Source organism: Scyliorhinus torazame, chromosome 5, assembly GCF_047496885.1.
Source record: "Scyliorhinus torazame isolate Kashiwa2021f chromosome 5, sScyTor2.1, whole genome shotgun sequence".
NCBI classification, from domain to species: Eukaryota; Metazoa; Chordata; class Chondrichthyes; order Carcharhiniformes; family Scyliorhinidae; genus Scyliorhinus; species Scyliorhinus torazame.
This window is the reverse complement of record NC_092711.1, coordinates 115,793,987-115,804,803: the sequence shown is the minus strand read 5'-3', so window position 1 is coordinate 115,804,803 and position 10,817 is coordinate 115,793,987. Positions and strand designations below refer to the sequence as shown.

Sequence of the window (10,817 nt, the reverse complement as noted above, 5' to 3'; positions counted from 1 at the left end):
TAACCCTGTTTTCTCTTTATTTCTGCCAGCCGTTAGTGGTTTACACTCAGCCTCACACGAACCGGTTTCCACGACACATTTTGAAGGAGACTCTACGATAATTAATTTCAGCTATTCGACACTGCTGATTCGCATAATTTACAGCTGTATCGCCAGGGCCCGGGATATAACCCCCATATTTTTGATCGACATCCCGAAATACGGAGATGTTTACAGAGCAGAGAGCATGTGTTTTTCAGCATCTCTCGACACTTCGAGAAGGGAGGGGAATTTCACCATCCGGGAGCTGCGGCTGTCTGAAACCGCGGTGTATTACTGCGGACTGAGAGACACAGTGACAGCAACCAGAGGGAGCCTCGTACAAAATCACTGCCGCTGTGTGGCAGAGTGAATGGAATAGTGGACTGTGAGGGCAGGCATCGCTAATACCAGAAATGAGCAGAAGGACTGGAGAATGGAGCCACAAGACATGGCCCAGCCGTTCTGAACAGAGGTGTTAGATGTCAGATTTGATTCACTCAATAATGAGCCATTGAGTGGAAACATTTAAGGCCTATTTGACAAACTGACATTTTAACATATGTTAAATTGGAAATTTCTCCTGCTCATTGTCATTGTAATTTCCCGCTCTGTTTGATACGACCCGGCACGGTCGCACAGTGGGTAGCACTGTTGCTTATCCAGGGTCCCAGGCTTGATTCCCGGCTTGGGTCACTATCTGTGTGGAGTCTGAACGTTCTCCCCGTGTCTACATGGGTTTCCTTCAGGTGCTCCTGTTTCCTCCCACAAATCCCGAAAGACGTGCTCTTCGGTAATTTGGACATTCTGAATTCTCCCTCAGGATACCCGAAATGTGGGGACTAGGGTCTTTTCACAGTAACTTCATTGCAGTGTTAATGTAAGCCTACTTGTGACAATAAAGATTATTGTTATAAATACAAAAGAAAATCTGAGAACGCAATTCCGTTAATCCCCGCCTCAAATTCAGTCTTTATAGTGATTTAAATGCTCGGAACACCTTCATATACATTCACCCCTTGTATTTTCTTTCATCAAGGCGGGTTCCTTCAGGTGACCGAAGGTAAAAATGCCCCCACATCAATTAAGGGTCGAACTGTCTGTGTTTCTCGTCTGGCTCTGATCAGCAGAATACACTGTAACTTCCCGTTAATAAACATGTGTGGTGAAATAGGTGACATCAGACCAATCAGATCCAGCTATCCCAGCTCTTCCGATCATTCATTCCATGGGTTGTGACATCAGAGCAGCCCCAGCCAATGCTCTCAGCTTTAACTTGTTGGGTATTCTGCAGGTTTCTGAGACAGAATTAGTCCCTGGAATCCAGGACCTGCAGCAATGCGGATCCCCGTTCTCGTTGTGATCTGGGTGGCATTCATTGTTGGTACGACGCTTAAAACTTTTTTAAAAACTTAACTCCTGGACCAATACATTTGGAAAGCAGTACACCCGTGTTAATCAAGTATCGGACCTCCCTGGGAGCACACGAGTCTATGTCCTAGTATCTTCCTTCCAGGAGTACATGTTGGCAAAACACAAAGCATACGCGAGTTAGAGTGACGGTACCGGAATTGGACGATGATGTCTATCATTAAGAAATGTAAATGTTGTGGTTCTTTTCTGTACTAACGTGAAGTCAACCTTGATGTCTTTACAATGATCTGATGGGAGTGTGGAGAGGATAATTCCACAGGTTCCAAATCTCGCTGCCTGAAATCTAAGCAGCACCTAATTCTCTAACTGGGAAATCAGGAGTAACCTCTTTAGAAAGAAAGCCGGTAGAATGTGGCTCAAATTAACACAAGGAAGAGCTGAGGAGCGGAATAAAGACACATTTCAAGGGAAACTAAATAAACAGATAAGGGAGAAAGGGACGGAGGGATTTGCTGATACAATGAGATGAGGAGAGATGGAGGATTCTCCTTGGGATTGTAAACACTGACATGAGGCAATTGGGCAGAATGAGCTTTCTCGTGCTCTAAATTCTATCTATTTTTATGTGACACCGACGGAAGTTTCACCTTCAGTTCAGTTCAGTTGAATTTTTAGCTAATGTTTTCCGCTTTCTATAACCGTGTGTTGCAGGTCTGAGCGATGGAGATTCTGTTACTCAGCGGGAATCCTCACTCACACACACAGAGGGAGAAGATGTCACTCTAACCTGCACCTATACCGACGATGCGTATTATCTATTCTGGTACCGTCAGTACCCAGGCAGGGAGCCCGAGCTTGCGGCCCGGAGGCACACGGACGGCCGTTCTGAATTGAAGGCGGGTTTCGCTCAGGATCGGTTTTCTGATATAGTCCAGCAGTCAGAGAAGTTGTACCGATTGACCATCTCGGAGCTGCGGTTGTCTGACACCGCGGTCTATTCTTGTGCACAGAGTCTCACAGTGATGGGAACGAGGGAAAGCCTCGTACAAAAACTGCCGCAGGTTCTGGGTCACAGCTGCTGCCTGGTGAGAGCTGTTTATAACAGCGACTCAGACACTGACACCTGAATGCATTCCCGTGAGCACAGATCCAGAGTACAATCCATATAAACACCGTCTAACATCGTTCACATCGAAGACAGATTCAGTCCAATTATTGCATTTACAGAGAGCAGAATTAGTTGATGCTGATAGAAGGATATCTGAGAACTCGTCGCAACCATTGGGAAAGTAAACTGTGCAGGTGGCCGGGATCTATTTATATCCCTGACCGCTATTCAGGAAATCTCTGAGGGACTTGGCATTTTAGATTTGAAGTGTCGGTCTATAGTGCAAACCAATAGGCACCGGGTGAGGAGAATATTAATAATTATAATAAACCGATTAAACACCTCTGAATGTTGACGTCACTGATACATATTAAAACTGAGAACCCGTAATATTGCTGACAAAATACATCATGTTGTTTCCCCTGATATTGCTGTTCTTACCATTGTCCTGATGAGTACAAGATGAAAAACTTCGACAATTATTTTAGCAATACTCAGGTCTGTGCTACCAAACGATCAATCCTTAATGTAGAAAAAGTGCAGAGATTATTTTCCGGAAATGATTAGAAACTGATGAACAATGATTCGTACGTAAATTATCCTTCAGAACAGCTTTGGCGTGTTCTAGGCATTGGGGCTGATGGTAACTAAACCAACTGAGGACAACAACCAAATGGAAAGGAACATCAGAGAGTTTTCCATAAACACCAGAAGCGCTCTGGGAAATCTGAACACGTCGGGTAAGGCTTTCTGCACAAAATCTTTGTACTTTTGACCTGAGCACCCTCCGTGTTATATACCGCTGCTACATTTACCTGTTGTGCGAAAGATTGGTTCACATTGAAGGTAAGTAAGTGATTTTACTCATTTTTTCTTGTATTACCTTTTCAAATTGTGTGTGTCTGTGGGGGGTGGGGTGGGGGACTGAAGTGACATCGCAGAAAACCTGTGACCTGAGTGGCTGGTTGGGAATCTACACTGAATATAAACAATTAGGCATTAGTAACTAATGAGACATAATTACTTAATTATACTTTAATTATAATTTAAGCCAGAGATCGGAGAGTACTATATTTAGTTTTCACATTTATAGTAGAAATCTAGTGCTAGGAAACAGATAGTTAACAGTAACTTTTTAAATTTAAAAAAAACTTTTAACTTTAATTTACTAATTAATTGACGCAATGTCAGTTAGAGGGGTGCAGTGCTCTGACTGTGAGATGTGGCAGGTCCGGGAGGCTTCCAGCGTCCCGGATGGCTTCACCTGCAGAAAGTGCACCCAACTGGAGCTGCTCACAGACCGCATGGTTCGGTTGGAGCAGCAATTGGATGCACTTAGGAGTGTGCAGGTGGCGGAAAGCGTCATAGATCGCAGTTATATAAATGTGGTCACACCCAAGGTGAAGGCAGAGAAATGGGTGACCACCAGAAAGGACAGGCAGTCAGTGCAGGAATCCCCTGTGGTTGTCCACCTCTCGAACAGGTATACCCCATTGGATACTGTCGGGGGGGATAGCCTATCAGGGGAAAACAGCAGCAGCCAGAGCAGTGGCACCACGGCTGGCTCTGATGTTCAGAAGGGAGGGTCAAAGCGCAGAAGAGCAATAGTAATAGCGGACTCTATAGTCAGGGGCAGATATAGGCGCTTTTGCGGACGTGAAAGAGACTCCAGGATGGTATGTTGCCTCCCTGGTGCCAGTGTCCAGGGTGTCTCCGAACGGGTAGAGGGCACCCTGAAGGGGGAGGGCAAACAGGCAGAGGTCGTTGTACATATTGGTACTAACGACATAGCATGAAGGTGCATGAGGTCCTGCAGCAGGAGTTCAGGGAGCTAGGCAGAAAGTTAAAAGACAGGACCTCTAGGGTTGTAATCTAGGGATTACTCCCTGTGCCACGTGCCAGTGAAGCTAGAAATAGGAAGATAGAGCAGCTAAACACGTGGCTAAACAGCTGGTGTAGGAGGAAGGATTTCCGTTATCTGGACCACGGGAGCTCCTCCGGGGCAGGTGTGACCTATATAAGAAGGATGGGTTGCATCTAAACTGGAGAGGCATAAATATCCTGGCCGCGAGGTTTGCTAGTGTCATACGGGAGGGTTTAAACTAGTATGGCAGGGGGGTGGGCACGGGAGCAATAGGTCAGAAGGTGAGAGCATTGAGGGAGAACTAGGGAATAGGGACAGTGGGGGTCTGAGGCAGAGCAGACAGGGAGAAGCTGCTGAACACAGCGGGTCTGGTGGCCTGAAGTGCATATGTTTTAATGCAAGAAGTATTATGGGTAAGGCAGATGAACTTAGAGCTTGGATTAGTACTTGGAACTATGATGTTGTTGCCATTACAGAGACCTAGTTGAGGGAAGGGCAGGATTGGCATCTAAACGTTCCAGGGTTTAGATGTTTCAGGCGGGATAGAGGGGGATGTAAAAGGGGTGGCGGAGTTGCGCTACTGGTTAGGGAGAATATCACAGCTGTACTGCGGGAGGACACCTCAGAGGGCAGCGAGGCTATATGGGTAGAGATCAGGAATAAGAAGGGTGCAGTCACAATGTTGGGGGTTTACTACAGGCCTCCCAACAGCCAGCGGGAGATAAAGGAACAGATAGGTAGACAGATTTTGGAAAAGAGTAAAGACAACAGGGTTGTGGTGATGGGAGACTTCAACTTCCCCAATATTGACTGGGACTCACTTAGTGCCAGGGGCTTAGACGGGGCGGAGTTTGTAAGGAGCATCCAGGAGGGCTTCTTAAAACAATATGTCGACAGTCCAACTAGGGAAGGGGCGGTACTGGACCTGGTATTGGGGAATGAGCCCGGCCAGGTGGAAGATATTTCAGTAGGGGAGCATTTCGGTAACAGTGATCACAATTCAGTAAGTTTTAAAGTGCTGGTGGACAAGGATAAGAGTGGTCCTAGGATGAATGTGCTAAATTGGGGGAAGGCTAATTATAACAATATTAGGTGGGAACTGAAGAACATAGATTGGGGGCGGATGTTTGAGGGCAAATCACCATCTGACATGTGGGAGGCTTTCAAGTGTCAGTTGAAAGGAATTCAGGACCGGCATGTTCCTGTGAGGAAGAAGGATAAATACGGCAATTTTCGGGAACCTTGGATAACGAGAGATATTGTAGGCCTCGTTAAAAGAAAAAGGAGGCATTTGTCAGGGCTAAAAGGCTGGGAACAGACGAAGCCTGCGTGGAATATAAGGAAAGTATGAAGGAACTTAAGCAAGGAGTCAGGAGGGCTAGAAGGGGTCACGAAAAGTCACTGGCAAATAGGGTTAAGGAAAATCCCAAGGCTTTTTACAAGTACATAAAAAGCACGAGAGTAGCCAGGGAAAGGGTTGGCCCACTGAAGGATAGGCAAGGGAATATATGTGTGGAGCCAGAGGAAATGGGCGAGGTACTAAATTAATACTTTGCATCAGTTTTTACCAAAGAGAAGAAATTGGTAGATGTTGTGTCTGGAGAAGGGTGTGTAGATAGCCTGGGTCACATTGAGATCCAAAATGACGAGGTGTTGGGTGTCTTAAAAAATATTAAGGTAGATAAGTCCCCAGGGCCTGATGGGATCTACCCCAGAATACTGAAGGAGGCTGGAGAGGAAATTGCTGAGGCCTTGACAGAAATCTTTGGATCCTCACTGTCTTCAGGTGATGTCCCGGAGGACTGTAGAATAGCCAATGTTGTTCCTCTGTTTAAGAAGGGTAGCAAGGATAATCCAGGGAACTACAGGCCGGTGAGCCTTACTTCAGTGGTCGGGAAATTACTGGAGAGAATTCTTCGAGACAGGATCTACTCCCATTTGGGAGCAAATGGACGTATTAGTGAGAGGCAGCATGGTTTTGTGAAGGGGAGGTCGTGTCTCACTAACTTGATAGAGTTTTTCGAGGAGGTCGCTAAGATGATTGATGCAGGTAGGGCCGTGGATGTTGTCTATATGGACTTCAGTAAGGCCTTTGACAAGGTCCCTCATGGTAGACTAGTACAAAAGGTGAAGTCACACGGGATCAGGGCTGAGCTGGCAAGGTGGATACAGAACTGGCTAGGTCATAGAAGGCAGAGAGTAGCAATGGAAGGATGCTTTTCTAATTGGAGGGCTGTGACCAGTGGTGTTCCACAGGGATCAGTGCTGGGACCTTTGCTGTTTGTAGTATATATAAATGATTTGGAGGAAAATGTAACTGGTCTGATTAGTAAGTTTGCAGACGACACAAAGGTTGGTGGAATTGCGGATAGCGATGAGGACTGTCAGAGGATACAGCAGGATTTAGATTGTTTGAAGACTTGGGCGGAGAGATGGCAGATGGAGTTTAATCCGGACAAATGTGAGGTAATGCATTTTGGAAGGTCTAATGCAGGTAGGGAATATACAGTGAATGGTAGAACCCTCAAGAGTATTGAAAGTCAAAGATATCTAGGAGTACAGGTCCACAGGTCACTGGTGGAGAAGGTAGTCAAGAAGGCATACGGCATGCTTGCCTTCATTGGCCGGGGCATTGAGTATAAGAATTGGCAAGTCTTGTTGCAGCTGTATAGAACCTTAGTTAGGCCACACTTGGAGTATAGTGTTCAATTCTGGTCGCCACACTACCAGAAGGATGTGGAGGCTTTAGAGAGGGTGTAGAAGAGATTTACCAGAATGTTGCCTGGTATGGAGGACATTAGCTATGAGGAGCGGTTGAATAAACTCGGTTTGTTCTCACTGGAACGAAGGAGGTTGAGGGGAGACCTGATAGAGGTCTACAAAATTATGAGGGGCATAGACAGAGTGGATAGTCAGAGGCTTTTCCCCGGGGTAGAGGGGTCAATTACTAGGGGGCATAGGTTTAAGGTGAGAGGGGCAAGCTTTAGAGTAGATGTACGAGGCAAGTTTTTTACGCAGAGGGTAGTGGGTGCCTGGAACTCGCTGCCAGAGGTGGTAGTGGAAGCAGGGACGATAGTGACATTTAAGGGGCATCTTGACAAATACATGAATAGGATGGGAAAAGAGGGATACGGACCCAGGAAGTGTAGAAGATTGTAGTTTAGTCGGGCAGCATGGTCGGCACGGGCTTGGAGGGCCTGTTCCTGTGCTGTACATTTCTTTGTTCTTTGTTCGTTGAGTTCAGGTTTTTTAAAGCTCTATCCCTGTTTAACTGGCAGAGCCTTCTGAGTTGTCCATCATATATTACACCCTGGTGTTGTAAGGTAGCAGTGCTAACGCTGTATTATTTGTCAAGTTACCGAGTAATCGTTCAGAATTGTGAACACGGGGAGAATGTGCAAACTCACACGGACAGAGACCCGGGGCCGGGGTCGATACCGGATTCTGTGCCGTGAGACAGCAGTGGTTAATGACTTTTATAGCTCCCACAAAATGCACATGACAAGGGTTGGGAAGTGAAATGAAAAAATGAAAATGAAAATCGCTTATTGTCACGAGTAGGCTTCAATTAGGTTACTGTGAAAAGCCCCTAGTCGCCACATTCCGGCGCCTGTTCGGGGAGCCTTCAAAGCCAGCGACTTAACCCTGTGCTAAACAGCCCCTATATATGTTTAAATATATGTTTATATGTTAGAATATATGTTTAAAAATCCAAGCTGGGAACAGAAACAACAAACAGCGATTCAAATCATTCAGCAATACAAACTGAATGTGAGAGAGTGAAAGGTAGATCTGGGAAATTTACCGGTGTGAATCGGTGATAACTGAAATTTATGTTTTCCTCTCCCTCTACACACTCACTGTTGAAAGCCTGAGCGATGTACCTGTGTAGGTGAGTGTGGTCGATTCTGTGCATCCAGTGACTGCCTGGACTCAACATCAAGGATTTTTAGGGATTGAGATGATTTAGGCATCGTTCATTGCTCTTCCAGTGCCTGGGCTCTCTGCTAAACACCTGAGCAACGTCCCTGGCCAACTGGCCGAATGAGGCCTCAGCAGCTCACTGCCTGCTGTCTCTCCATGTTTAACAATGTGATTGGCTGCGCTATGTAGGTACGTAACCCTGGTTTAGCATAAGGGGGTGTTTTAGCACACTGGGCAAGCCAGCCGCACGGTTCGATTCCCGTACCAGCCTCCCCGAACAGGTGCCGGAATGTGGCGACTAGGGGCTTTTCACAGTAACTTCATTTGAAGCCTACTTGTGACAATAAGGGGTTTTGTTTTCATTTCATTCCCAACTGTTCCATCTTTTCTTCGTTCCGCCACCCGATTTTTGTAATTCCCGTTGCCAGCTGCAGACCCCTCCCCCTTACACACACACACCCTCCCCCACCCACCCGAACCCATTGCCACATTCCCTGGTTACAGCTCGCAGTCTGTATTTTATGAAGAGTTGTTGGCCAGCTTTGAATGATTTGTAAAACTCTGAGAAATCTTTAATGCGCCGAGGTGATCTTCCCACCCAAGCCTGATTAGAAGGAATAATGATTCGAACAGAAATAGGAACAATTTAGCCGGTAACTTGACTCTCTCTCTCTCTGATCAAGCTTTCGGTCTGATTAGATTTTGCAGTTAGTTTTCTCAGACTATCCTGGACACAGTTTGCTGACAGTTTTACTCGAGGGTAATGTGGGTTTGAGCGGCTCTCAGCGCGGCTGTGACGTCTTGTGATTCCCCATGAAAACCTCAACCGACTGGAGCAGTGAATTCTCGCACAGAAACAGTTTTTGTACGGGTGTGAGCTGTTTTTAATCACTGTGCGTGTGAAAGCGCAGTAATAACTGCCAATGTCAGTCAGCTCCAACCTCGAGATAGTTAAACTGATTGAATTAGCCGAGGTCTGGAGTTTAGCAGAGAAACGGTTACCAAAACCTTGCCCTCTACCTTCCTGTGAATCCCAGGACCGTTTCCATATAATGAACTGCAATTCCTTCTGTGGTTGTTGTCTGTACCAATATAAAACATATTCTCTTGCGGTAGTGCTGTAGGTACATGGTATAGTCACCGTTTCACCTTCTCGCCCGCTCGCTAAAGACTGCGGCTGAGATACAGAATCTCCATCACTCGGATCTGTAACGTGTGACCAAGAAGAAGATAAAACTAAGGGTTGGATGTGCTACTGAAATAACATTAACACTCGACATTCAACGCGACAGGATTGGAGACATGAAATAACAACACATAAATTCAGAAATACTCAGCAATGTCCCTGGAGAGAAGTAGAGTTAACGTTTCAGATCGAGATAACACTTCATCTGACCGGAGTCATCCTTACCGACAAGAAACACCCCGAACACAATCCAGACGCTGAGGAACTGCATGGCCGCGGCAGAGCCCGAACCCGTGTCTCCCTTTAACAATCTAAACACCACCTGAACAGAATCTGTTTCAACGTTATTTTCTGATCCCAGTCTCCCTGTCCAATGAAACAACCTCAAATCTGCCCGTCATTTCCTGAGATAAGATTTGAATGAGTTTCAGTGATCACTCGAATCTCTTTGACCAACGGTATGAAATCTCTGAGGGTGCAGACAGTCAGTAAGTGAGCACAGTCTATGGTGTGAGGGAGAATCAATGAGGGAGAATCTGCGGTTTGATCTGATCCGCTCCACTCGCTCATTGTGAATGTTGTTTAATTTAAAGACGGCGTGTGACGGTTCACCAAGAACATTAATATCATTGCCATGTGGGTGGCCTGTTAACACGGAACTATTCACTCTGAGCGGGTGATTCCCTTCGGTTGCGATTGTGAATAAAACAATATACGAATTGTACAAGAGTGAATTTGCGATTACGGTCACACATCTCTCAGGGGATGTTTCCACAGAGAGGTCCCAGGATATTTTCTCTATTGTGTAAATCTGCGCCCTCCGTTCATTTGCCTCATCGTTAAGACTCCTTGCATTAAAGCAAATGCAATCCAGCCTTGTCATATTCCCTTGTGTCTTCACTCTGCCTTCCACGCTGATTTGGTATTTCTCCTCTATTTGGCTGTTCGTGAACATGAGAAAGGTTTAACCAAACATACCCTGTTGGACAAGCGAGTTGCCAGTGAATAGAGCAGATGAGTAAATTGATCATGGTCAGTGATTCCGGAGCCTAACTTGCCGGCTTCCCTGGTGGTCTAGTGGTTAGGATTCGGCGCTTTCACCGCCGTGGCCCGGGTTCGATTCCCGGTCAGGGAGTTGTTCTTATTGCTGCTGTGTGAACTGTCACAATTAACAGGAACTTCCGACAAAATGAAAGCAAGGCTTCGTCCGTGGACCGAGAAGCAGTTAATATTCCAGCTGGGTGATTTTTCGTCAGCGTTTGGTAAATCGGAGATGTGACAGGTGAAAAACAAGCGTGGAGTCGGACGGAATAAATGATAAAAGAGAAGGTCTGGGATAGGTT

General features: G+C 46.1%; 1 non-coding gene across 1 annotated transcript; it reads left to right on the top strand.

The window, feature by feature from the left end:
- The first annotated feature begins 10,537 nt into the window (after window positions 1-10,537).
- Window positions 10,538-10,609, top strand: trnae-uuc (transfer RNA glutamic acid (anticodon UUC)). Its single transcript has one exon. It is a non-coding gene; the product is annotated as a tRNA-Glu (tRNA).
- The last annotated feature ends 208 nt before the right edge of the window (window positions 10,610-10,817 follow it).